The 27060-nt window shown below is 47.3% G+C and overlaps 1 non-coding gene across 1 annotated transcript; it reads right to left on the bottom strand.

Annotated features, from left to right (window-relative positions):
* Positions 1–18706: 18706 nt before the first annotated feature.
* On the bottom strand, positions 18707–18865 carry LOC120914653. Its single transcript, XR_005743698.1, has one exon. It is a non-coding gene; the product is annotated as a U1 spliceosomal RNA (small nuclear RNA).
* Positions 18866–27060: the final 8195 nt, after the last annotated feature.

The following is a 27060-nucleotide window of genomic DNA, read 5'->3' as shown; positions in this document are numbered from 1 at the left end:
TCTCTTGTATGAATGCTACGTCTGCTTTAATCCTCTTAAGATCATTAAGAAGCATTTTCGGGCACATTAAGTCCCTTTGCATTCAGCGAAAAGATGTTGAGACTGTCCATTTTCCCCGGGTCACTCGAAGGGGGTTAGCAATGAAGGGAGTAGTTAGAGAGGGTAGGGGGAGGAGAAGAGCACAAGTCAGGTGTTGGAGGGGGGAGGATGCGCGCGTGGGCAGGAGGGAGGAGTAGAGGGGGGAGCTAAGCTACTAATGGGAGTGGGGGGGGTAGGGGAGGGAGATGGAGGGGAGGGAGAGAAAAGGAATTGGGCGAGAGCAAATAAAAAGGGAAGGGGGGATGAGAGAAGGAGAGAGAGAAAGAAAGAAAAAGAAAGAAAAAAGAGAAGAAAAAAAAAAAAAAAAGAAAAGAAAAGGGGGGCAAAATACACACAAAGAACAAGACAGAACTTACAAGTATTCTAAAAAAAAAAACAACACACAGATGTAGCACTTGTATAACTACTGGTAAAACAAATCCCCACACAGTGGACAGTATGTACCGTCTATCCTACTAAGAGGTGCAAGCGATATGCGCTTGCGCAAAAGAAAGCACGCCCCGATTCACACCAGGGGTGGTGCTTCAGCCTATTGGGGAGGAGGTTAGACAGGACCGAGGAGAGCTACTCCGGTCCAGCCCGGCCCCCCTCATCTAACATGACTAAACATTCCTAGGAAGAAAAAAAGATCAAACAACATAGTATGGGAAGGAAAATCAGGCGTTGGTATGATAGAACTTTATCCAGCCACCTACCAACCCACCGTGTGGTTACCGCTTCGAGCCCAAATACAAACACAAACCGTACCCCCCTACCCCACGTCTCTCAACCCTAGAGATCAATACAGGAAATAGATAGATATCTCCCCCCCCCAAAAAAAAACAAAAAAAAAAACACAAACAAACAAGCCCCCGCCCCTCATAAGCCATTAACATAGGAACATGAGTATAGTACGTTGGTCCCGATGACTTCCCAAGGGGGACATAGTCCATCCATGCAGTCAATTCCCCACAGTCCATCAGTGAGATCTCATCTCCACGTCTAGTACCTTGATCGCCCCATGAGATATATTTTGGCTCCGTCGCTCTTCATCTGGCTGCATAGACCGACCCCGCCACCCCCCCTCCATCAATAGTATCCCCAAGCCAGAAGCAGGAAGAAACAGGGGGGGGGGAGCAGAAAAAAAAACAGGCTCAAATCAGAACAAAAAAACAAAACAAAACAACAATACCACCCTCCCCCCCAGCAAAGGGGACACCGTGAGGTTCCATCTCCAGCTCAGGCCATCAGAGCCGCCGCGGCAGATCCAGGACGCCACCCCCGCACCCATCCCAGGGCCTGCTTGACCGGCGAACAGCTCGGAGTCCCAAAGATCCAGCGGGCGTGTACAAAGTTCCCAGTGCCGTTGTGACTCCGTCTAGAGGCACCCTGAGGGTCAGTCCGGCCGGAGCGGGGGGGACAACCCCAAATCCAAATGCAGGGTGGAGGGGGAATGCCAACTCCTCCCGCCAGCAGAGCCACCCCCCAAAGATCCAGGGGGGGGGGTGAACAGCAATAGAAGGCTGGATAGCAGGAGAGGATCCGGAAGGCTGGCGTGGGGGGGGGCACCCCCGGGGGGGTCAAAACAGTGATCGATCAGAGGGGGGGGGGGGGGGAAGAAAAAAAAAACAACCACCGCGGGAGGGGGACAAAGAATGGGGGAGAAAGGTAAAGCAGAAAGCAGGTAGAAAAAATAAGGTAAAAAAAAAATAAAAAAATAAAATAAAAGATATACAACCATCAGGGTAGGCAGGGGTAGAGGGGACACATCAAAGGGCTCACCTCACGGCCGGTAGTGATCAGGCTTCTCTTGACTCCTCGGCCGGGTTATGCCTTGATCTGCGGCGATCTCTCTGTGGCCTAGGTGACCTGCCTCTCCGGCGTCCCGGTGGACCGGATCGGGGAGCTGGGCGATGTAGGGGCTGCAGCCAGTCGGGGATCTCGAAGGGCTCAGTCTCCAGGAACAGGAAAAGATCAGGCAGGTCTGATGAGGTTCGCAGAGTGAAGAACTGGTGGGCTTTCTTGAAAGTCACTGATAGAGGGAACCCCCACCTGTACGTGATTCCAGATCCTCGGGCCACCTCCAGTACCGGCTTCAGTATGGCTCTGCGTTGCAGGGTGGCCTTGGACAGGTCGGGGAGGATGCGGAGTGCGGCGCCATCGAAATCCACCTCTCCCTTCTCCCATGCTTTCCGCAGCACCATCTCCTTCTGCCCGTAGTGGTGGATGCGGCAAATCACATCCCTGGGTCTGTCCGGATCATCCGAGCGGGGGCCCAGGGCTCTGTGGATCCTGTCAAAGGACATGCCAGCTGGGAACTCACTCCCCAGCAGGTCCCGGAATATACCCAGTACCGAGGCCGCCAGGTCTTCTGTCTCCGTAGCTTCTGGCATGCCCCTCAGCCGCAGATTGTTCCTCCTGCTGCGGTCCTCCATTTCTTCTAACTGAAGCTGCTGCGTGAGGACTGTCGCCGCCTGTGCGGATTGTTGAGCTTCCACCGCCGCGATCCGTCTCTCCAAGGCAGCCACCGAAGTCTCCCCCATCCCCATCCTCTCCGACAGTGTCTCCACCTCGCCTCTCACTGCCGCGATCTCCCTGCGGTGAGCCGTCTCCAGCCTGGTGGCCAAGGCCTCAAAGTTGGACCTCGTGGGGATCGCCCGGAGCAGTTCCCGCAGCTCCTCGTCAGCCCGTAAGGTAAGCGGGGAGGGATGCCGCTCCTGTGGGTCCCGTGATTCCGCAGAGAAAGCCGCTGGTGTAGTAAGGTCCATCTCAGTGGCGGAGGAGGATGTCGGGGGCGAGGAGAGAGCTCCTGTCTGCAGGGCATCCATAAAGTTGTGCCTCGTGTCGTCCGCCATGTTGGTGGCCGGAGGGGTCCCGCTGCTAGTCTGGAAGAATTTGCGGATTTCACCGCTCTGGATCGGCTTAGGAGGGGTCTTCCACTTGTTCCTTCCCTTCCGCTTCCCAGCAGAGAACATACCGGGGAATATCGGTCAATTTCGCTGAAATATCACTGTAATAGGCCGGGCCGGGCCGGACCGGGAGCTCCACAAATGTGCGACTCTACTCGTCCATGTCCAGACCACGCCCCAGCTTAAATTTTTTTAATTTAGCAAAAGTTTTTTTTTTAATTTTACAAATAATACAAAAAAGTACCGTATATAAAAAAAAAAGTCCTTCAATACACCTTTAGTTTAGTGCAGTATGAAGAGGACTGAGCTGGGTTAAACAATTCAAAAATAAAAAGCATATCTAAGCCTTTAATAATTAAATTGGGGTTCCTCTTATCTAAAGTATTTTCACATTTTTTAAATCTTAATAACTAAAATATAAAAGTTTGTTTTTTGCAGATTACAGCTCATTATTATACTGTATACGGAGCAACATTCTTAATGAAAAAGAGAGAGACTTTTTGGTCCCTAAAGCTCCGAGAACGCCGATTATATATTATTTGCCGAAGGTACATAAGAGTCTTGCTTGCCCCCCGGGACGTCCCATTATAAGTGGGATAGATTCGGTTACGTCCCGGGTGGGCAAGTATATAGACTTCTTCCTTCAGCCTTTGGTGAAAATGATACCATCATTTATCAAGGACACTAAAGAGGTGATTAATATTGTATCTGGGATTAAACCACCTCCAGGTGTGTGACTAGTAACATGTGATGTTGCTTCATTGTATACGATAATACCACACGACCTAGGCCTACACGCAGTTTCACACTATTTGAATAGGGACAGTAAGTTGGAGAAAACACAGATATCATTTATTATGGAACTCCTGGAATTCGCGGCAACGCATAATTTTTTCTGGCATGATGGCAAATTCTACAAACAAAATCGCGGTGTAGCGATGGGAGCTAAATATGCTCCGAGCCTTGCCAATCTCTTCATGGCACTATGGGAGGAGGATGTCGTCTGTGTCCCATCCAGGCCACAAGTACTATTGTGGGCCAGGTATATTGACGACATCCTCCTCCTGTGGAACGGCACTGAAGATGATCTGACCCATTTCATGAGCGCTCTAAATGCAAATGATCGGGGCATCTCGCTGAGCTATGAGGCTAGCCAGGTGCAAGTCAATTTTTTGGATTTGGTGATCTCGGTGGAGGGGGAGAACTTTCAGACAGTAACCCATTTCAAGTCAACAGACAGAAATGCGTATATTTCCAGGGATAGCTGCCATTATGCTCCCTGGCTTGACTCCATTCCAAAAAGCCAATATTTACGCATTAAGAGGAACTGCACCAAACAGACATCGTTCGTCCAACAGGCAGATGTGTTAACACATCGCTTTTTAGCGAAGGGGTACAAATCGGATGATTTATCCAGTGCTCTGGAACATGTGACACAATTAGACAGGGGCCCTTTACTTGAGGATAAGCCTCGTAACAAGTCTGATAAATTCAAATGCCCTTTTATCACAGATTTTTCCTGTCAACATGGGGGGATTAAGCATATAATGTCTAAACATTGGCACATCCTCAAAAGTGACAACATTCTAGGAGGTCTACTACCAGATAGGCCGCAGATGGTCTTTAGGGGTCTCCCTTCCTTAAGAGATAAGGTGGCTGGCAACATAATGAATCCCCCGAAAATACCTTCGATGTTCTTGGCAGGCCTGACAGGTTTCTATAAGTGTGGCCGTTGTCAGAGCTGTAGTCTAAATAACCGCACTAAGAAAAGGACAGTGGAGTTTAGCTCCAGTTGCACTGGTAGAAAGTTTTTGATTAAACCTTTCATCACGTGCTCTACATTTGGAGTCATTTACTTACTAATATGTCCGTGCGGTTTACAATATGTGGGGAGGACTAAACGTCCGCTACACGTGCGACTTAATGAGCACATTGCGAACATTAGGAGCGGTTTCACGGAGCATTCCGTATCCAAGCATTACCTCACTGCCCATGCATGTAATCCCAAGGACACTATATTCCTTGGGATTGACAAGTTTACCGCTCATTGGAGGGGGAGCGACTTGGTCAGATCTATATCTAGGACCGAGATGTCCTGGATACATAAGATCAAATGTTATTCGCCTCACGGCTTAAATATCGAGGTAGACTTGAATTGTTTTCTGGATAATTCATAACTTTAAGATTTATGAGATTAAGATTTGTTCAGGTATACTTCTGTTATGGAGAGCTATTCTAGATATGAAAGTTGCAAATTTTTCTACGGATATATTTACTAGCCCTTTAATGTTGATATAGCAGGCTGAATCTCTTTTTTTTAAATGAGAGATTCTTGAATATCCGTGTCAATGTGGCATTGTAAATTGTGTATGTTCCATTAACCTATGTGATACATTTTTATGACATTTTATTATAATTATTTTTTTAAGGTATATATTCAGTGTAAACATAGACAGTTAATTCTGTTCTTGCTACACATTTTGTCGGTTTTATCTAGCTGGATTGCCTACTGCAGTAATTTTATATGTTGATTTATGTACATGGGGGTGTAGACTACCAGGGGCGGACTCTGGTGATCGCATCTCCATAATTTTTATTTGGTTTAAATTCTAGAAGATCGGTATGACAGGGATCAATGTGTTAATAGCATTGTCCGTTGGCTACAGGTATATGAGGACTATATTTCCCTTTTTACATTAGTCCACTTCCCTTGGTCCTCCGGTTCTCTAGACTGTGAGTTTTAATGGAAGGTTTTAAATGTAATTCCCTTTTTTTTGCCTTTGGGAGGGAGGTATTATTGTGTATTTTTTCCCTTACTGTGGCAGCGGTCTGCATTAGCAGGAGCTGCGGGTTTCCAGGAGTCAAAATGGAGGATGAGCGATCGCGATTAGACCTGCTCCCTGGTTGGCTCCGCCCCTTTGTTCGATATATGTGCGGCGAGTTGGGGCGTCTCCTTACCCCGTGAACACGTCCCCATTGTGACGAAACGTCGGGAGGAGACGCCCTGACGTTGCCGCGTTTACCAGGTGTAAGGGTCCGGATATCCGGACGCACGCCTACACACAGTCCGGCCGGCTGTGTTTTTTATTCTGTTACTCGATTTTATGTCCGCTCGATGCCTATTCTTTCTTTGGAAATGTAAGTAAGCATTTAGCTTTTCTATGCTACAATAAACCAGCGCAGTATTACACTATATTCCTTTCTTGGAGTCTCTTTTGTACCTATGGAGCCTGGATTTAATGGTGATTATCAATATATGGATACCGCTGGTTGAAGATTATCCTGTGTGCTGCTGCTGGATTTGATTTCATGCCTAGTTTTTACTGAATTCTGGTAAGAGTCAGTACTATCTGTGGTGGAGGTCTCCTGTTGGTTTAAACACAGCGTGGTCGCTATCACTGTTACCCAAAAGATTATTTTCCATCACACACCTGTGGACTGCTTCTAACCTCTTGCCCTACTTGGACTGTCAATGTGTTCTTATTAATTATAGAGACATTTATGCCAACTAGTAGCTATATATAATTTGCACTTTTTCATTAATGGTGCTTATCACCATATATATAATTATTTGGTTTTATTAGTCACTGGTTTTTCACCATATTTTATTTATCTGATTTAGCGCGACTTCTTTTTTCTTACTATGCTTGTTTGTGCTGTATGGCACACTTAAGACGCGGCTTTTAATTTATTTATTTTTGCACTATATGCTGGGTCTGCGCAACAATTTTTTCTTTTTTCTATACTGTATATACGTAAGGCCCCCTAGGGTTTGCTTTTCACCCATATTTTGATAGTAAGACAGTTCACAGTTGATGGGCAGAAGCAGAAAAAAACTCCCTGATTGTGATGTAATCTCTCACACAGCAGCAGTAAATCAGTGTGGCAATGAGTGATTTTTATAACAGTAGGGTGGGTAATGCTAAGAGCTTTCAAAGTTGTTTATAGCAGTAAAATGTTAAATTCAGGTTCTAACACTTTGAAGTCTTAAGCCCTGTACACATGACCGGGAATCCCGTTGGGAAAAAAAACTGTCTGTTTTCCTGACAGGATTCCTGGCAGGCTCGCCCTGAAAAGCCTTGTATACACACGGCCACACTTTTCAATGGCAAGAACACAGTGACGTCATCGACAACGACAAGACGGTGTCTTGTCACATTTAATGCCTTCACCGCCATCTTGCTACATCCCACACTATTGTTGTATGCTATCGTGCATGCGTCGAAGTGTTACCGAGCATGCACGATTTTTCAACCCTGCAGATAAGCATGCAGACAACCGTTTTTCTCGGCAGGACACACTCTGCCTGCAAACCTAATGGCAAAATAGAGAGCAGGGTTCTCTATTTTCCCGTCGGGATTCCCAGCTGTTTTCCTGATGGGAAAACTGCTAGGGAGCATACACACGGCCGGGATTCCCAGCCAAATGCTCTCCTGGCACGAGGCTTCATACTCATTACACAGTGGTAACTTAAATACATTGATGTTGTTTGATGATATCAGTTGCAATGTCACATAAAGATACTTTGCATTAATATAAAAGAGATCCATGTAATTTTCTTACCTTCAGCTGTAATGATCAGTAGTAAGAGAAGGAGTACAATAAAGGATGGTATAAGAACCCTCATCTTTCCTTCTACAAAACGGCTGTAAGGAAACAAAGAAATCAACTAAAATATTAGAGTACCAGGAAACAAACTTGTGTCTTCATGCAGAAAGGGAATTCTTCTTATGACTGTTCTTTGCAGGAAGAAGTACAGATTTGAAAGTGAACAGCTGTGGTGATTAACCCTTTTGCTGCCAGGCTCTGTGCTGCATTTTTACACCCAGGTGGCCAGACCATTTTTGCAATTTTTCCTTTGCTTTTTTATTTTTTTACTTATATCTTTCAGAGTTTGTAAAAGACCCCCCCAAACCATAAATTTTCGGAAGGCACATGACCAGTAGAATGAAAAGGAGGTGCTACTGATTTTTATGGTCCCACGATATTTGCGCAAATGTTTATCAAATCTATATTTTTGCTAAAAATCCACTAAAATCAAGATTAGCAGATAAATACACAGCAAATTTTACAAAATTCATACTAACTATAGCTTAACCTGTATTGAGTTAATAAATAACAAATATTTTTAACTTTTAAATTGTGCCTTTTTGCAAAATGGTGAAGATTGAACAGACGCAAACGTGTAAATATCCAAATTCTTAAAAAATCTGAAAGTTTTCATTTTTCCCTTATAGCTTTCAGAATTTGTTAAAGACCCCCAAAAACTAATTTTCTGAAAGAATATGACCTCTAGAATAAAAATAAGGTGCTACTGATTTCTTAGGCCCTGCGGTATTTGCGTAAATGTTTATCAAATCAATATTGTTGCTAAAAAGACACTAAAACCATTATTAGCAGATACAAAACACCAAATTCATTCATGATAAATATAAAAGCTTATCCTTTGTTGAGTTAATAAATAACAGATATTTATAAATTTAAAATTGCGCATTTTTGCGAAATGGTGAAAATCGAACGTACCCAAAAATTTCTCAAAAAATTTGGAGGTTTTCATTTTTCACTTACAACTTTGAGAGTTTGTAAAAGACCCCCTAACCCATATATTTTCTGAAAGCAATTGACCTCTGGAATAAAAAGAAGGTGTTACTGATTTTTTAGGCCCTGCGGTATTTGCTATAACTGTTTATCAAAACAATATTTTTGCAAAAAATATACTAAAGTCATTAATAGTGTTTTCATATATGGCAAAATATACAGAATTCCTGCAAAATTCTTAGCAAATATAAAAGTTAAAAACTGTATTGAGTTAATAAATAACAAATATTTGTACATTTTAAATTGCACCTTCAGAATTTGAAAAGACCCCTCAAACTAGACATTTTCTGAAAGCACATGACCTGTATGTCATGGATATGCAATAGTCTGGCAGCTTACCTGTCTCCATCTGTCCATTAGAGGCCTGACTCTGTTCTGGTTACCTTCTTATCTCCTCTCCTTCCTGTATGGCCCCACCCAGGCCATCCCAGGAAGTCTATATTAACTGTTGCACTACAAGCCTGCAGTGCTGTTCAACCGTGTTGTTAGCTTAGTTCCTGTCTGCAGTGTTCTACGTTTACCTTCCTGTGTACCGTTTTTGGCTCGTGCCTGACTTCCCCTGTTTGCCTGTGACCCTGACCCTTCGCCTGTCCCTCGGTTACCCTTGTCTGCCTGTTGCCCTGACCTCGGCTTACCCATCACTTTCGCTTGTCCTGCTTGCTGCTTCCCCTCTCTCCCTGCGGGGCATGACCTTGGGAATTCCAGGGAACTTCAGCCTCAAAACTTCTTGTCTGATCGGGCAAAGGTAGCCTATATTATTTCCCTCCTTTCCGGTGAAGCTTTAGCATGGGCTGCCCCCATGTGGGAGAAGAATGATCCGGTAGTTTCCAGCCTGTCCGACTTCCTGAAGCTCTTCCGTAACATCTTTTACGTCTCCGCCAAGAATCCCATTCGGTGGGACAATATGCTCTTCAGTTCCGTATTCTCTCACTGAATTGAGCTGGAACAATGAGGCCCTGGTCGCTACCTTTTTACATGGCCTCTCTGACCGAGTGAAGGACGAATTAGTGGAAAGAACCATCCCCGTCGGTCTGGACGATGTCATCTCCCTATGCAACCAGATCGATATTCGTTTTCAGGAGAGGTCCATAGAAAAAAGACGCCAACACTCCTTAGGTCTTAGCCAGTCTGAGCTCCCCTCACTTTGTCCCGTGGACTATCCTCTGTCTGCTGAGGAACCTATGCAGCTGGGCCAGACCAGACTAACCCCCGAAGAACGTGCTAGGCGCAGAACTCTGGGCTTGTGCCTCTATTGTGGAGGCAAGGGCCACTTTTGTGACTCCTGCTCGCTTCGCCCGGGAAACGCTTGGGTCTAATACATTTAGAAGGTGGAGTATTGGACCCAGGAACATTACCTTCCCTTCTGCTTCTTCCCGTGTCCCTTCATGTAAGCACTTCTCCCCAATGTAAGCCGGGGCTGCCGGCAACTTTATGGACTGGAGAACTGCTTCTTCTATGAAGCTCACCCTTTCACCCCTCACTATGCCGCTGGTAGTCTCGGCAATTGATGGCACTGTTCTCCCAGGGGGCCCTATTCGCATCCAGACACTACCTATTAGGATGCCGATAGGGATTCTCCACCAGGAGTGGATATCCTTTCTCATCCTACCCAAAGCCTCTACCCCCATTGTATTGGGCCTTCCTTGGCTACAGCTCCACTCTCCCCATGTGGACTGGGTCTCTGGGCAGATCCTGGCTTGTGGCCCTTCATGTTTCTCGTCATGTCTTTCCAAGGTGACTCCCAAGGAGAGACTTCCGGTTGCTACCACATCGGTATCTTCTGATCTTCCCACTGCACACAGCGATTACCGGGATGTGTTCTGTAAGAAATCGGCTGAGGTGCTTCCTCCCCACAGGTCCTTTCACTGTGCTATTGACCTTGTTCCTGGAGTAACACTGCCCAGGGGTCGTACATACCCTTTGTCCATCCTGGAGACCCAGGCCATGTCTGAGTATGTCGCAGAAAATCTTGAGAGAGGTTTCATCCGGAAATCATCATCGCCTGCAGGAGCAGGGTTCTTTTTTGTTGCCAAGAAGGATGGTACCTTGAGACCCTGCATTGATTATTGAGGCTTAAACGCTGTTACTATTAAAAATCGTTACCCCTTACCCTTAATATCTGAGCTATTCGATAGGTTGAGGGGTGCCTCTATTTTCACTAAGTTGGATCTCAGAGGGGCGTACAACCTCATTCGAATACGGGAAGGTGATGAATGGAAGACTGCATTTAACACTCGAGACGGCCATTACGAATACCTGGTCATGCCTTTTTGGTTGTGTAATGCCCCAGCCGTGTTTCAAAACTTTGTCAATGAAATCTTCAGGGACCTGCTGTACCAGTTTGTTGTCATCTATCTGGATGACATTCTTATCTTTTCGGAAAATCTGCGTGACCATAGAAACCAGGGCCCAGATTCACCAAGCACTTACGCTGACGTATAGCACGTAAGTGCAAATGTACGCCGTCGTATGTGTGCTCCAGACCCACAAACCAACATGCGCCTAAAAACAGGCTACACCCCACCGACATAGCTTGCACACTCCGGCGTAGGGTGGGTGCACATATGGGCCGGACGCATGGGGCTGCTCCCATTGATTAGCCATTCAAACATGCAAATGAGGGAAATACGGCGATTCACGAACGTGCGTGCGCCTGGCGCATGCTACGTGAGATGCGCGTAAGTTGTACGTCCGGCGTAAAGTCATTCCCTATAAATGAGGTGCAACCCAGCAACAGACATGCACAGGTCAGCTGGAGAGCAGCTGCAGCAGCACCGTTACGGACGAGCAGAGCAACCACACTTGCAGGACAACACATCCGTATGCCAACATGCCAGGGGCAGCCATGGTCATAGCACTACTGCGTCAACAGGCACATAGGAGGGCACAGGAGAGGATATACCGAACGCGCATGAACGTCTCGGCATGGGGGAATCGGAGGTGTACCGCATCTTCAGATTCAGCCATGACAGCTACATATAAATACCGTCAAAGCACCATCCCAATGGAATTCCAACAGAACGTGTACAGGGACAGCTGGCTGCTTGGTGAGTGACATGGGAGTCAGGCATGACTGTCCGACCCCATGATGCAGACATCACGAGGGGCACATGCACGGCTAACATCCTCATGTCTTTTCCCTTCCAGGTGACTCGGCATATGCACTTGGGCCCCATCTCCTGACTCCATACCGGAATCCCCAAACCAGAGGCGAGAGAAGATACAATGCTGCCCACATACGCACCCGTGCAGTGGTGGAGCACACATTTGGCATCCTGAAGTCCTGTTTCCGATGCCTGGATAAGTCCGGGGGGCCCTGTTGTATTCCCCAAACTTTGTGTGCCAGATCATCGGTGCATGTTCCTTGCTGCACAACTACGCCATGAGAAAGGGCCTGGAGATTGACATATGTGACCCACGAGCCACACAGCCCCCCCCTGCCCGAAGCTACCCGGTCTGAAGGAACAGCAGTCAGGAGTTGCCTCGTGGAACGCATCTTTGCACGTTAAATTGCAGCAACACACACATTCATCATGGCACACGGACAATGCACACCACTGTGGTCCCTAGCTCACACACACCACATCCACCTCACATTGGTTTAGCCCAAGTCCACCGCGCAGGACTTGGGAGCAGCAACGCCACGCCAAGGCACCAATGATGTACATTCATACCACATCCACACGGTCGTGGGGATAACCTCTCCCCGACGATCCAAGGTGACCCCTGCCAGTTGACACGCAGTGCTGGCAGAAATGGCCTTGTGCCTGTCTGGACACATTGGCCACACATACACACATCACACACTCACACACCAGTCACACCGTAGCACTGACATCACCAGGCAAACCCTGCCCCTGCAAACCGGTGTCCAGTCACCATAGACACTTCTGCATGGTCTGGGTCCGTGAAAAGGAAAATAAAAATTTGGACCATGCCACTGTCCACCATGGCAAGGACTTACAGGTGCACGGCACATGCCTCTGTGCACGTCACTCAAAAAAAACTCCTCAGACTCTGAGCTGCACTCGTAGTGCCATTGTCCTCGGGACAGTCACTTGCCCTCTCGCGGTCCATGCCTCATGCCCAGGGTTCTGCTCCACAGGTGTCGTGGTGATGACTCGGGTGGGGCATCTCGTGGCGGTTCATCCGCTGGGCTGACGCTCCTGTAGATGGATTTAGATGTTGCCTGCATCCCCTCCAAGGCAATGGTAATGCGGGTCAGCATGCCATTTGTTTCTACCTGCAACTGCCTCTGACTGGCATTGTAATGGCGCTGCAGGCGCCTGTTCTGGCGTCCCTCGAACTGTATGGCGGCAGTGTTGGCCTGCACGAACCCGCCCAGGCTCCTAACCTCTGCCACGATCCCTGCTGCTGTTGCTTGTAGTTCTTCTATCGTCGTGGTGTTACGTTCCTGGGTCGCCTGCATGTCCAATCCCTGGTCCCCAGATGTTGCCGGACCCCCTGCTACCATGTGATGGTACATGCCATCCAGGGTCTGTGACTGGTCACACAGGCATGTGGGCATGGCTGCACAATTGGAATTGACCTGCATGCAGTCACAGATGGCCTTGATGTGTTCAGCCTGCTGGTTGAGGCACTGCTGCATTGTGGCTGTGGTGCCCTGCACAGCCAGTGTGCACTCAGCCTGTGTCTTCGCCGAGGACGCGACGAAGGAGGCTATACTGTCAGCCACGTGGTGGAGGTCGATGGCAATGTCTGCCATGTGCCGTGTCTGGCGGGCCTGTTCCCTCTCGAGCCCTTCTTGGACGGATCTGGCTGCACCCCTGGTCTTGCTCAGGGCCTTCCTGGGAGTTGCAGTCGGTTGCATTCCTCCGGCCGAGGTGGCCCTCTGGGGGTTCCTCTGATGGGCGTCGATGTCGTTAGGAGGTCTGCGACTTCCACCGTCTCGGAGGGTCCGGCACAGATGGTCTCCTCATCATCGAGGTACAGCCAGTCCTCCTGTTGGATGTCCACAGGCTCCTCCACAACGACCTCCAATGCGCATGTGTGTGCACTCCCCTTCACCGTTGCTGCAGCCACAGCGTGTTGACCAGCTTTGTGGCTTCCCAGGGGGTCAGACCTAGGAACATGTTGCTTGCCTGGCGTGGGTCGTCCAGAGGCAGATGATGGCCCAGCTCCCTCCAGCACATCTTTGGATGACACACAGCATTCACATATTGGTGGACTCACACACTTGTCACATGTTCCCTTGCACCCCCTCACATGCTCCACACCGGATGGGGGATGAAACCCACTTACCTCTCCTCAAGTCCTGTTCGCTGGAGTTAAAGACCTCCAGGCCCTCCACCTGCTCCTGCTTCAGGCAGCTGGCTATGACCTCCTCTTCAGCAGTCAGCTTTAAAGTACTAGCTGATCCACCTCCCGTGGCCCTGAGCTGCCTCTTCATCTTTGCCAACTTTTCCCTGACACGCCGACGCATGTCCTTTATTTTTTTCTGGACATCCTTCCATGTCCTGGTTTCGTGGCCGAGGGTGTTCAGCTCCAGGGTCACCTTCTGCAAGATTTCCAGTTTCCTGGCCTTGCTTGTCCTCCCGCTCTGTGCTCTGTGGAGGTAGGTGTCATACTTGGCAATGGCCGTGGTCAGGATCGCCCTCTCATCCACGGAGAAGTTCTTCTTCCGCTTCTCCTTATCAATGTCACTGTCTGACATGTCGGCCCAGATTCAAAAAGCACGTCTGCACCAGGGAACACGTCTGCGCCAGGGAACACAAGCTGGCGTACTTTTGCGTTGGACGTGCGTCTGGCTGGGCGTACGTTATGTACGCGGTGATCCGGCGTAGCTTAGTCGGTTGTGCCGGCGTGGTTGTGAAGCAGGCGAAGGGGGGTGCTGTGCATGCATCCACGTCAGGGCGCATGCGCAGTTCGTGATACGCCGGGCGTAAAACACTGCGCCACGCCGACGTAGCGGTCTGGCACTCGGCACATCATTTGCATGGGGTCACGCCTCATTTGCATGGGTTCACGCTCACTTTCATCTACGCCGGCGTGCGCCTTCGAAACCCACGTCACGCTGGTGCAACGTTAAGAGCACTGGCTTGCTGAATGCAATGCTTGCCTCCCGTGCTACGTTGGCATGGCATATGGTGTTTGCGCTACGGCGGCGTAATGTGCGCCTTGCTCTCTGTGAATCTGGGCCCATGTCCGCACTGTACTCCAGCACCTTAGAGAGAATAATCTCTATGCCAAGCTGGAGAAATGTTCCTTTGAATGTTCTGAGGTCCTGTTTCTAGGATGCTTTGTCTCAAGCTTGGTTCTTCGTATGGATCCTGGGAAGGTCTTAGCCATTACCAACTGGCCTCTTCCTGCTAGCCTCAAGGCCACACAGTGCTTTCTTGGTTTCACAAATTATTATGGGCAGTTTATCAGGAATTACTCTTCCATTTCCGTTCCTATTATCGCTTTGACCAAGAAGGGTGCTAATGCCAAAGACTGGCCCCCCGAAGCTGTCTCTGCGTTTCACGATCTGAAACAGGCCTTTGCTTCTGGACCTCCTTTGAGGAGACCAAATCCTGGGGAGGCATTCTTTATTGAAGTGGAAGCTTCTTCAGTGGGGGTGGGAGCGGTACTTCTTCAACTCTTTGAGAAGAGACGTCAACCATGTGCGTTCTTCTCCCAAAAAAATTCCCAGGCAGAGAGAAATTATGCCATCGGCGACCGGGAACTCCTCACAATCAAATTGGCGCTAGAGGAGTGGCGTCATCTTTTGGAGGGTCCCCCTCACTCCATAACGATCTTCACCGATCACAAGTATCTACAGTACTTACAGAATGCTAAACGTCTGAATCCCAGACAGGCCAGGTGGAGTCTCTCCTTTTCCCGTTTTAATTTCACGATTACGTACAAACCTGGTTCCTGCAATGGTCGGGCTGATGCGCTCTCTAGGTCCTTTGACACCTTGGACGAGAAGCCCACTCTTGAACCTGAGCCGATCATTCCAACTTCATGCATTGTTGCCCATTCTACCAACCCTAGACTCTAAAATTCCTCCTGGTTAGATCTTTGTCCCCACTGAGCTAAGAGCTAAGATCCTTTGTTGGGGATATGATTCCAAGGTGGCGGGCCACGCTGGTTTCCTCTGGTCCTTCTTACTCATTAGACGTCACTATTGGTGGCCTAAACTCCGCTCGGAGGTCAAAGTCTATGTCAAGGCTTGTCATGTCTGTGCTCAGTCTAAATCCTCCACACAAGCTCCTGCTGGTCTTATCATGCCCTTGCCTATTCCCAAGGAGCCCTGGGCTCATATTGCCATGGATTTTATCACCGATCTTCCACTGTCTGACGTTAATATGGTCATTTGGGTGGTAGTCGATTGCTTCTACAAGATGGCTCATTTTGTTCCCCTTCCTGGTCTTCCTTCTGCTCCTGCCTTGGTCCCCATTTTTGTTCGAGAAATTTTCCACCTCCATGGGGTTCCTTCTCATATTGTTTCCGACAGGGGTGTTCAATTTATGTCTCGCTTCTGGAGAGCCTTTTGCAAATCCCTCAATATTGCCTTGGATTTTTCCTCTTCTTACCATCCTCAATCCAATGGGCAGACGGAGAGGGTTAATCAGGAGTTAGAGGTTTTTCTTCGTACCTTAGTCTCCGCTCATCATGACGATTGGTTCTCGATACTTCCGTGGGCGGAATTTTCTCATAACAATCATGTAAATACCAGTTCGCAGAGAACACCCCTTTTCTCAGTTTATGGAAGACATCCTCAACTTCCGCTTTCCATGACCTGTTCTCCGGATATCCCAGCTTTGGCTTCTGCTCAGGAGTCCTTCAATTACATCTGGAGTGACGTTCATGATTCCTTCCAGGCAGCTGCCGACAAATTCAAAGACTTTGCTGACCGCCGCAGGCGTAAACCGCCTTCTCTTCAGCCAGGGGACAACGTCTGGCTCTCCACCAGGAACATCAAGCTCCGAGTTCCTTCTCTGAAATCTGCTCCAAGATTCATTGGTCCATATACTATAACCCCTAAACTGAATCCAGTTTGTTTCAAACTTCAGATTCCCAAAAGCCTCAAAATCGCTAACTCCTTCCATGTTTCCCTTCTGAAGCCTTTAGCCCTCAATAAGTTTTCTCGTCCTCTCCCTACCATGGCGCCAATCTCTGACGATAATCAGGAATACGAGGTCAGTCAAGTTCTGGATTCCCGACTCTGTAGAGACGCTCTTCAGTACCTCATTCATTGGAAAGGCTTTGGTCCTGAGGAGAGGTCTTGGGTTCCTGCATCAGAGGTCTTTGCACCTCGTCTGTTGAAGGAGTTTCATCTGAAGTTTCCCTCTAAACCCAGACCTAGGCGGGGAAGGGGGAGGCCTCGTAAGAGGGAGGGTACTGTCATGGATATGCAATAGTCTGGCAGCTTACCTGTCTCCATCTGTCCATTAGAGGCCTGACTCTGTTCTGGTTACCTTCTTATCTCCTCTCCTTCCTGTATTGCCCCACCCAGGCCATCCCAGGTAGTCTATATTAACTGTTGCACTACAGGCCTGCAGTGCTGTTCAACCGTGTTGTTAGCTTAGTTCCTGTCTGCAGTGTTCTACGTTTACCTTCCTGTGTACCGTTTTTGGCTCATCCCTGACTTCTCCTGTTTGCCTGTGACCCTGACCCTTTGCCTGTCCCTCGGTTACCCTTGTCTGCCTGTTGCCCTGACTTTGGCTTACCCATCACTTTCGCTTATCCTGCTTGCTGCTTCCCCTTTCTCCCTGCGGGGCGTGACCTAGGGAATTCCAGGGGTCGCGACCTGGATCAAGCTGCGGCGAATGCCATCCTCACCACTAGAGGCTCTGGTGAACACAAAGCTGGGTCTTAGGCTCCGTGCCCTGGGGAATCTTGGCTTTACGCTTCCTCTCTGATAGCAGCAGCCGGCTATAGGGTTCACTACCCTGTGGTGCATCCCTGATCCCATCGGGGTGCACTTGTCACCTGGCCACAGATGACCTGACAATGTAGAATAAAAAAAGTGCTACTGATTTTTGAGCCTCGCAATAATTGCACAAATGTTCATCATATCGCAATTTTCACAAAAAAATACATTCATTTTTTTTTTTTTTGAAAAGCCTATGGCGTGTGAACACACCCAAAAAACTCCACCCGGTGCAGAAAAAATGTGCACACACATAAAGAGTGTTCACAAAAACGTGCAGACGGGTGCAACGTCAAGTGGTCCTCCTGTGAAGAGGGACCCAAACCCTGATCCCCCGGGGCGTTAGGCTCCAGACGGGGACTGAGGTACTGTGGTCCGAGCAACCGAAGCCGACACGGACCCAACTTCCTCGGAGGGACTGCCGAAACAGAACCCTCCCAGTACTAGGTGGGGCTCCCCCGAAGGGAGACCCCATGAGAGCAGGCGAACTAAGCCAGAAGGCCATGTCCACCCACTCCCAAGACGTTCAGGGCTGGTCCGAGGACCCGCACCCTACTAATCACACAGTGACAAAACGTGCACAACAAAAAAAGACAGAAAAGTGACAAACACAGGCTTAAATAAAATAAAGTGGGGGAAGGGATAGTGGAGAGGAGAGTGAAAGAAGTGGCCATTGTGGTGAAACAATGACCAGGCCCTCCGGCCAGGAATAAAAAATTCCTCCGGTCCTAGCCAAAAGGCCCGGCCCAGAAGGCAGGTGCTAAAAAGCGTGTATCTGGTGCAGTGACCGTGGTATCTTAAATCAATGTGTCCCTCACACACAGTGATCTTCAGATACCCCTGGGCTGCCACTCCAGGGGCACATGCACCATAGGCTTTTCGTTCCATATCCGACCCCCCGACCAGCCAGTGCAGCCCTCCACCCCTGCCAGCCAACCCGGCGGATTTGCATGGTCCTACCCCGTCTTATCCCAGGGCATTACCAGCTCCTCCTACCGGATCGCTGACAGAGATAGCACTTACACCAGCCAGCCAGAAGGCCAGACTAGAACTCGGCAAAAAGACCAAGACCAAGCACAGCACCCATCCTCACCAGGAGCACCCTTCCAGATGGCTCAGACTCAACCATGGGCCGGCCCCCAGTATTCTGTAGTCCCTGCTGAAACCATCCTTCCAGGTGCAATGACGTCATTGGATTGCATCCACCCTCCCCATGTAGGAGGTGCTTCAGCGCTCCGCTGACAACTGATAAGGACAGATACCACACCCAGTCCCAGCCAAAAGGCCGAGAAGCGGCAGGGAAGACAACCACGATCAGCACGGCCTAGAGTGTGCAATAGCCGAGCCTCGCCCTGGGAGAACCACCTTCATGATCATGGTGTCTCCCCTGCCAGGTAAGTAACAAAAAAATACATTAATTGTGCACACAAATACAACATAACTTACAAATATGCTGCTAAATTGCTACTAAAGCCTCATTCACATGTGGCATACTAAAGTGTACACCCATGGAGGGCCATGTTTATGCACAGGTCCATTTATGTCAATTGGGATACAAGAGCTGCACAGGCATAGCTGCTGTTCCCAATCTGACATCTGTGTGGGTGTGGATACATGACCCCAATTGAGACAGTGTGAGCTCAGGGACATGCATGTGGACCTACATAGATGTAAGATTGGGAGCAATGGCTCTGTTTGTGCAGGTGCTACATCCCAAATTACATCAATGGGACTACCTGCACAGAGATGCACCTAACACCTGTGCGTCTCTGTAAAGGTACGGAGACGCACAGGTATGCCCTATGTGAACAAAGCCTTAAGCCCCTTTCACACAAGCGTGTACCTGACCCCGGTGATGAGTTATTTGACTGTGAGGTGACAAAGATGTCGACCCCAGGCCTTTTATCTGTCTTCTCTTTTTAGCCTTCCTCCTTTTTCCAATTCTGGAGCTCTGTTTCTTGTCAGGTTCCTAGTTGGCTTCTTCACCAAGACCCCTGAAATGTTCCCACCTTCTGATTTGAGAATAACTTTAGTAACACTTTCATGAGTTCTGAAAGAAGTTCACAGTTCCCTTCCTTCTGTGGGCACTGCGCTCTGAAGTGTCCTGGTTCCCCACACCGGAAGCACTTCCGGATATTGGTCCTTCCCACCTGAGCTTTTACTTGGGTTTCAATAACATGCATCAAAGTCTGTTGCATCTGCTCTTGGACTAGGGCCGCCTGTGCCAGCAGTTTAATAGGGGTAACTTTGGGTGTAGATTGCACCACAGGAGACTTGGAGCACGCCCCTCACTCTGACTCGCCATCACTTTCCTGCACACCGGTATCCACTCTAGCTGGCTGAGCTACTACATTCTCTACCTTTGGTGAAGTCTTCATCACATCCAGAGACACTTGATTTTTCTCATACAACAAAGCTTCTTCTGTTGGCACGGCGCTAGGAGTGCCACGGCACTCCTAGCCATACAGACATTGCAATCTCAGAACGTATCTCATTTGCCTCCTATAGGGACTAACAGTTCTAACTCTATTCCTGACGCACATACTGGGGTACCTAGGAGAAACATCTCCCTAGATACATCTCCAGTAGTTTCCCAACTATAACAATGTACCAGACAAGGCACCTTGGACCCACATATTGTTTCCCATGTTCCTAATTTTCACATCCCCCTGAGTGCGACACAACCAATGTAACCATAAGTCCTGAACTGGATGTCATCAACCTTACCCCCTATACATTTTCAGATGAGCAGCTTGGGGTTCTACGTTTATGCCTTAGTTTTTGCCCCTCCATGAGCCTCAACAAATATGAAACTATAAAAGATATATATCTCTTTACGAGAAATCTTACCTTCAAATTTCTATTTGACGGAGATCGTCTCCGTAGTATTGAGGAAAGACAAATTTCGGAACAAATTAAACATTTCTCCATGGAGGACTTTAGAGCCTTACGAGACCTCATGCTCCTTTTAGAAGAAAATGAACAATCTAGCCCTGAGGTGACTCCTTCCACCAATCCCTCTGTTTCTACTGCAAAAAAATGTAAACTTAAGTCCCAACGCTTTCCAGATCTTATTAGCAACCCCAACATATGGGCTTTTCTTGTAACCACTATCAATGACCTTAAAAAGTTAGACATTAACCCTTTAAACCATAACATCTCAAAAGAACAACGACAAGCCATTAACAACCTTCAATGCCACCCTGACCTTGAAATCAAGGCATCAGATAAAGGTGGAAATGTATTAATGACGAAACAAAATTACGAAAAAATGGTGATGAAAATACTTCAAAACCAAGACTGGTACAAATGGATCAATCAAACCAAAATTACACAATTTAGAGATGAATTTCTGGTCATTTTAGCTTCGGCCCAACAGAATAGTCTGATCGATCAAGACCTATACAACTACTTGAATACACGGTATCCTAAAACGCCAACACTATACGCGTTACCTAAGATCCATAAACACCCCAAATGCCCACCAGGAAGACCTATAGTCTCTGGGATCGGATCACTTACGGAAAATGCGAGTCGCTATGTGGACGCGATCCTAATGCCACATGTAATGGCGTTACCATCATATACAATGGACACACTTGACCTTTTGAAACAAATTGAGGATATGGTCATGCCTCGAGATGCCCTGCTCGTGACTCTGGATGTGGAAGCTCTCTACTCCAGTATCCCTCACGAGCAGGGCATCTCGACAGCGCGAGCATTCCTCAATGAACAAGATCACCATTCGTGGAAACATAACGATTTCGTTATAGAGCTCTTACGTTTTATACTCACCCGAAATTATTTTGTTTTTAAAGAGTCCCACTACCTCCAGGTACAGGGCGTGGCAATGGGCACTTGTTGTGCCCCTGCCTACGCAAACCTGTACCTGGGGGGGTGGGAACGATTTATTTTTTCAAACGAAGAACTGGCTATTTACTTCAATTATGTCGCTAATTGGTTACGTTACATTGATGACATTTTTATAATCTGGACAGGGTCATTGGACTTATTACATGATTTCATAGAGGTACTAAACATTAATAGTTATAATTTGAAATTTACCTACACTAGCGCACAAAACCAAGTGACTTTTCTAGATTTGACTATTCTTAAAGACGCCAAAGGACGACTAACATCATCTCTTTATAGAAAGGAGACAGCTCTGGCCACCACAACAAATTACGTAATATACTGACCAAACATTGGACTTTACTTACCAATGACCCTGTCTTGAAAAAATACATTGGTCCTAAACCCGACATAACATTTAGGAAGTCTAGATCCCTACGAGACCAATTGACTTCCAGTCACTACGTACCAAATTCTAAACGGCTAACACCCACTAACGGTATCACCCGCTGTGGTCACTGTTCATTTTGCCCATGGGTCACTGAGGGCACAACTTTCACTTTACCAAATGGTGAAATTTTTACACCCAACTTCCATGCATATTGCAATACGCAGGGAGTAATCTATTTGATGACGTGTCAGTGCCAGGCTTTTTACGTTGGGAAGACAATTAGAAATTTTAAAGCTAGGATTCGAGACCATGTCTATTACTCGGCAGAAGGGAACATGTTGACCTCAGTGAGCCGCCATCTAGACCTGTATCACAGTTTTAACAACAAAGTTGTCTCTTTCATTGCCCTTGCGGTAGTCCCCAAAAATGAACGGGGGGGGGGGGAACTGGGATAAATGAATTTTACAAAAAGAAACCCTATGGATCGAACGCCTCAATGCCCTGTGTACCCCCGGCCTCAACGAGGCACAATCTTATAAACCCTTTTTATAATTAGTTCCCTTCACCCCATTCCCTTCCCTTTATTTCCATCCCCCCTCCCTTCCTCCTTTTCCCTCCCCCTCTTTTCCCTCTTCTTCCTTTCCCTTTCGATAACCACTAATCATATACACAATTTACCAATTCTACTAGAAGCCTATATTTTTTCATCATATATTTCTATTATAAGCTTTGAATTTACTGTTTATTATGTTATTAGCCACAGGAAATATCAGTATACATTATATTCAATATATGATTTATGATATGGTTATAACACTACCAATTTTTATTTGTACATTCTCCTCCCCTCTCCCTTTCCCCTTCCTTCCCTTTCCTCCCTCCCCCTCCCTTTCCTTTAAAAAAAAACCCTCCCCCCCTTTCCCTATCCCTCCCCCCTTCCATTGGGTTTTTTCCTACACTATCCTTGATTCTGTGTTCTATGCTATGCTGTACAATGATTTATAATATTGTATTTATTCTGATGAGTCTGCGCAAATTGTAATTTTTTCCATGATACTTCTAAATTTAACTATGTTCGTCCATGTCCTGATAATTTTTTCAAAGGAATCAATAAGCTAAATTAAAATATATATATTATGGTTCTAATTAAAGAATGATGTAAATAATGTAATCTACATGATGGGCTTGTTGAGTGCCAATCCCTCCCTCTCAGATGCTTTCCTGCGCCTCTTGTTCTTTTTCTTCCCTTTCCCTTCTTTTGTCCCCCCAGGTTCTGTCTTTCCTGTGTCGTGATGTAATGTCTCCTACGCAGCGCACCGCCCCTGTTTATGCGACGCCTACGTTTGTTGGGGCTTGCGCGGCCTTTGCGGATGACGTCATACAGCCGCGCCTCACTGTACGTCTCTTCCGCACGGAGCGGGGCTCTATTTAAGTCTCCACGACTTAGACGCCTGTTGCTGCAGTCTCCTGGGAGGCTTGTGGATTAAAGGTGTCATCGCCATTTACTTTTCAGGTAAGATTCACCCAGCTTCCTCGCTATCCTCCTAAACCCCCCCCCCTTCATGAACCAACTATACTGACAGCATTTGTCTGTCTCTTTTATTTTCACCTACCAGGATTCTTAGTGCCTAATAGCCATTGAAGGCTGATACTCAGGTACTGTGATTATTCCTGTATACCATATACTCCTTACCAAGGATGCCTTTTTTGTCTCTCTCCCATCAATACTCTCCACTGAAGGTAATTTGCAGTTATTTTGACTATTTCCTTTTTCATTCAAACATATACTCTTTTATTGCATATACTGATAATTATATATAACTATTCATTTATCATTTTTTAGATTTCTCGCCCTTGTGGGTTGGTTTTATATTTACCTAACGTCCAGCAGCCCGGACCTAGCCATTTAACCCTTTGTTAGGAACTTATCTTTCCTACTCTTTGTACTCACCATTATTGGATTACTAATATGCCTTAACACTATCTGTGAGTATATTAACTTTCCAAATGAATCTTGCTGCCTTTACAATCCTATTTTTTGACTCCCACCCCCTTCTCCTTTCAACAATACTACTATATATCCCCGTTCCCACTATACTAATGAGTGAATGCTTTTGAGATGACTTTACACTGGATCCCTTTCTATTTTCTGGGTCCACTCCTCTGGACCACCTCTACTCTATTCCATTCCATTTCCCCCCCCCCTCCTCTTTTCCTTTTCATGAGAGTGATTGATGCCATTTACACGCCCATTTGTGTGTTTTTTATATATCTATTAAATGTATTCATTGTCTAATTAATTTACTTATGCACCTGTGTGTGTTTTTGTTGTGTTCCTTCTTTTACCATTGTCCTGCAGCTAACCATACTGAGACTCCGTGAGGAAGCGCTGTAACAAGCGCGAAACCGGTCGAGTCAGCAAACTTTGCAAGCCTTATCATCTCAGACATATACCTGTCTGCACCTCCATCATTACACAGGACAATCAATTTCTAAAAGGGTTGCCTTCTATGTCACGAAAGCCCTTGACCCCATCGTTGAAACTCACAAACTGTTGTTTTCATTTATGACTACTAATTTTCTAATTCCTGTTACAATTTTTGGAGGTTCTTGCATTGTTGAGTTGGTTTACCAGATAGTCTTGCTGCTAATGGCAATCTCCTTTTTAATATACACTGTATACCCTTTATGTCTTAATAAATCCAAAACTTTTTAGAGAAAAATTTCTCTGTGTGACTATATTCTGATCAGTCTATAGTGCCTGAAAATCCAACAACTCGCCCCCAGTTATTCTTTTGTTCAAAGCTTCTTCTTCCCTCACCAGTTTCATTAACTCTGAGTAAGTCAGAACCCCCTGTGTTCCTTTCAGTAGCAATCGGAGCACAATTGGGTGATTTGACATAGACCCTAGCAAAATTCTTTCAACTCTGGCTTTATCAGCTTCCACAGGATCAATCCCCCTTTTTCAGAATAATTTGATGCAAAATTCGATCCACTCTGACAACATAATTGGGCTATGCCCACCCACCCCCCTGGATAAAGAAACTGCTGGAGCAATGCAGGCGATGGGTGAGACTCTCTCAGGAGTTCCCTCTGGATCCTGGCTCTGGGAATTGGTGTCTGGCATCCACCACACCATGCTGCAGCCTACCTGGATCTGAAGTGCAGGTGTCACTGGATAATCTGGAACAGCCTCCAGTCTGCTGGAAAAGAGAAACAATGCTGTCCACAGAGGTCTCTCAGGGTACAGCTGAACGGCTTCCTTCTGTGTAGGTCACAAGTCAGCAGCAGTTCACAATGACACTGTCAGGGTTGAGTTCACCTGCTGGTGGCACTGGGGTTCACTTTGCAGATGGCTGCAGTTCCAGTTTCCACCAGCAGGTGTCTCCCAGGAGCCAGCAGGTTCTGATCAGCCACACCTGGCTCCAGCTGCCAGGTATATATTTAAGGCTGCTTCTCCCTTCCCCCAGGGCGTCACTATGCTGTCTGCTTGCCTCCTTATGCTACCAGCTTGTGCCTGATTACTTTCCTGAACCTTCCAGTGTCCTGATCCGTCCTGCACCCCTCTGCCTTGTTCCATGCCCTTGTACCCAGTCGTGTCCCCTTCCTTGCATCCCTGTTGCCTTTGTCCCTTATGTTGTAGATATTGTATATAGATAGCAGTTAAGTTCATTAGTTATTCTTGTTCTTGTTTGCTGGAGTAGTTTATGCTTTCACTAGTTGCTTTGTATGATTATTGGTGTTTGTTCACTGTAAATAAATATCACTTTAAAGATAAATACTTTGTTTGGTCTTAGTTCCTCTGTGTAGCTATGTGTCTGGTGGTCTTAGCCGCTGATTCTGACAGACACAGAGCTTCCTTCTGACAGATTCACACCAGCGTCCCAAGAGAACGATGCAGACCGCTGCAACCCTTTTTATATCCCCTGCCAGCAGCCTATTCTTTTATTCCCAACAATCTGGTAGTTGTAGTTCAAGCCACTCCCGCTGGAATGATAACATCAGTGTTCTGAACTACACATGCCACAATGCTTTGCTCTGAGTTTTGTCATAAGAAAAAAAGGAAATTACACATATAGTCCAGTCAACACAAGAGGGAGCAAACACCACAATAATAACACTGCACAAATGTCTGAATTGCAGGCATAATAGCCAGCGCCTGGCTACACCCCTCTATATTACTACCCCCCCCCCCCTTTCCCTTAGAAAGTCAATATGCTTTGGCATTACTAAAATGTGTTGGGACCAGCCAATAAAGCTTATTTGAATTGAATTGAGAGGAGAAAGGTGGGGGGGGGAGGGAGGGGATGGAGGAGCGAGTGAAAGAGGTGAGGGAAGCGAGGAGAGAGAGGGGCGGTCTGGAGAGAGAAAAAGTGGTGAGGGCAGAGAGAGAGAGAGGAGGGAGGAGAAAGGAATAGAGAAGAGACAGGAGATAGAGAGAGAGAGAGAAGAAAGAGAGAAAGAGTGGGATGAGGTGGGCCAAAGAGAGAGAAAGAGGGTGAGGAAGCGAGAAAGATGGAAAGAGAGAAGTAAAGGCAAAGAAAGGGAGTGAGAGACAGAGAAATAGAGGAGAGTGAGAGGGGGAGAAAAAGCAGAGAAAAGAGAAAGAGAAAGTGAGAGAGAGAGAAAGGAAAGTAGGGGAGACAAAGATTGATGGGGAAAGATAGAGAAAGAGGAGAGGAAAGGGAGAGGAGGCATGCGAGAGAGAAAGAAAGAGGGGGGAGACCAGGGGGAAAAATAGGGAAAGATGAGAAAGGGGGAGGGAGGTAGAGAGAGAGAGAGAGAGAGAGAGAGAGAGAGGAAGGGGTGGGGGAGAGAGAGAGAGGGGGGAAGTGGGAGGGAGGAAGAGAGAGAGGGAGACCAAGATAAAGAGGGGATCAGAGGCAACAGAAACATAGAAAGATGAGGAGAGAAAGAGAGGGGTAAAAGAGAGAGAGAGAGAGAGAGAGAGGGGGGGGGATAAAAAAAGTTTGAGGGAGCAAAAAAAGGTAGCGAGCGAGAGAGGAAGAAAAGAGGGTGTGAGGGAAGAAAGAGCAAGAGGGGGGAAAGAGGTGAAAGAATGTGGGGAGGAGGTAAAGAGAGGTGGGGGGGAGAGGGGGAGATGGGGCAGAGTAAAAGGGAAGAGAGGGGGGTTTGTTCTGGGCACATCAGAGCAGAGAGTGTGAATGACAGGTCTGTGTCTTCTCTGCTATCCGTTTACACCCAACTGCCCTCCGGTCCCATCTGCCTAGACAGAGGCGGATGGAGCCCCTTCTGGTTTTTATTTTAACGGATCAGATCATATTGGAGGTAGGCGGGTGTACAGTATATGGACATGAGTGGACCCTTCATGTGAAAGGGGTTTTAAAGAAGTA

Source organism: Rana temporaria, chromosome 9 (assembly GCF_905171775.1).
Source record: "Rana temporaria chromosome 9, aRanTem1.1, whole genome shotgun sequence".
In the NCBI taxonomy this organism is placed as follows: domain Eukaryota; kingdom Metazoa; phylum Chordata; class Amphibia; order Anura; family Ranidae; genus Rana; species Rana temporaria.
This window is presented reverse-complemented; position numbering and strand designations above follow the sequence as displayed.